This window comes from Limulus polyphemus, unplaced genomic scaffold, assembly GCF_000517525.1.
Source record: "Limulus polyphemus unplaced genomic scaffold, Limulus_polyphemus-2.1.2 Scaffold1965, whole genome shotgun sequence".
Classification (NCBI taxonomy): Eukaryota; Metazoa; Arthropoda; class Merostomata; order Xiphosura; family Limulidae; genus Limulus; species Limulus polyphemus.
The window spans coordinates 200,712-202,760 of record NW_013667575.1 but is presented as its reverse complement, the minus strand read 5'-3'; positions in this window follow the sequence as shown (position 1 = coordinate 202,760).

Genomic DNA, 2,049 nt, shown 5'->3' with positions numbered 1-2,049 from the left:
TTTTTCAAATAAATAAATCTTGCGAAATTAAAAACGTTGGTGATATAACAGATAATAGTTCAATTCAGACACGATTTAATCTTAAAATTTAATCGATATTTTTACATGATACATTTTATGCATTTGACTCTAGGCTAAATGATCCCACACTACGTTTTTATTTTAGGCTTATTATACCAACACTCACTACGTTTATAAGGTTTTACGACCCACTTGCACCCCCGTCACTAAAATCGTAACGAGCAGGCAGTAATCGAACTATTCTATCTGGATAAATGAATTTTAGCTTTTATGACTCCTCCTATTTCGTGAAATAAGAGAAATCAAACGTGACAGACACTGGCTTTTATATAGGTTAGATACTATACATTGTACAGTGTTATGAAATTTCTTTTACTCACACAGTAATTACATATTTCTCCAGGGTTATTGATGAGTGGTGAACTTTATCAAAACTGGCATAACTCAGAGACAAGTGGTAAAAAAATAATAGATTGGCTCCACATTCATTTTTTAGTAAATTAAAAATATTTTCTGGTTGAATTATTCACGAGAATAAATTTGTAACATGTGTGATATAGATTATTGAAATTCGTATATAAATATAGCATCACTGTTTGAGTATAAAACATTTGGAAAATAATTTCTATACTCGAAATTAAACAACAACAAAAAAAAATCAGATATCCCAATGTAAACCGGCTATTTTCTACGACATCCATACAGAAACATTTACATTTGAACTTCAGATGTAAAGACAAAGATTGCAATAAGTAGCCCTTACACTTCTGAAAGGACTAACGCATACTTCCGGCTTTAAAACATCCCATGAATACAGATTTGATAAACTACATGAAAATTTAGAAAAATATTAATGTGATATACCTGAATAAAAATATAATCTATACTAGATCTATTGATAATCCATCTAGCTATGGAAGGCTGAATTCAAGATTATTTCAATCATTACACTCTTTTATCATTCACAACATAAAGGCCTGGCATGGCCAGGTGGTTAGGGCTCTCGACTTGCAATCTGCGGGTCGCGAGTTTGAATCCATGTTCCACCAAACATACTCGCCCTTTCAGTCGTGGGGGCGTTATGCGACGGTCAATCCCACTATATATTGGTAAAAGAGTGGCCCAAGAGTTGGCGGTGGGTGGTGATGACTAGCTGCATTCCCTCTAGTCTTACACTGCTAAATTAGGAACGGCTAGCGCAGATAGCCCTCGTGTAGCTGTGTGTAGCTTTGCGCGAAATTTAAAACAAACACACAAACACAACATAAAACATGGATACTAATCCCTTGTTTTCACGGTGCTGGTACTTCATTTGTACTATTTTACTTCAAAACATGACACAGGGGTACAAATCCTTTTTGTCGCAGCTTATTGCCTCTTTCTCCATCTATCATTACTAACATAAGAAATGTTGATATTTTCATCTTCTTTGATTACAGGTACTTCATTCTCCTTTTAATGTTTGTAATCAGTCAGGCCTCATTAGTGAAACATTACTAAGGTAACATTTTTACCATGAGCTCTCAAACCTTATCATGAATCTAGGATAACGTTTTAACTATAACACTTAGCGTACCGTCAATATTTGTGCTGCCATTGATTTTTCCAGGCTTAAATTAAGTGAGAAATGTGGGGACCGAAAATGAGTTTTTTTTTGGTACTTTTATTTTTATTTATACATCAATTTACATTACGGGGTGTTCAAAACAATAACTCAGAGTCTAAAGTGAGGACAAAATATCTTATTATAATTTTAAAACTGTATTGTTATATTTTTTATATGGTACTCGGTAGCAATGACAATGGTCTTAGGAGCTCTCAGTTCATCATTGGTTACTGTTAATGTTAGGCCTAGAGTGCATACTCGTTTGTTTGTTTTTGTTGTTAAGCACAAAGCTACACAAAAGGCTATCTGTGCTCTGCCCACCAAGGGTATAGAAACCCGGTTTCTAGAAGTATAAGTCCGCATAGTGCATACGTTTGGGTTTGCATACTATGCAATTAATTTGAACCATTTATTTTCAATAT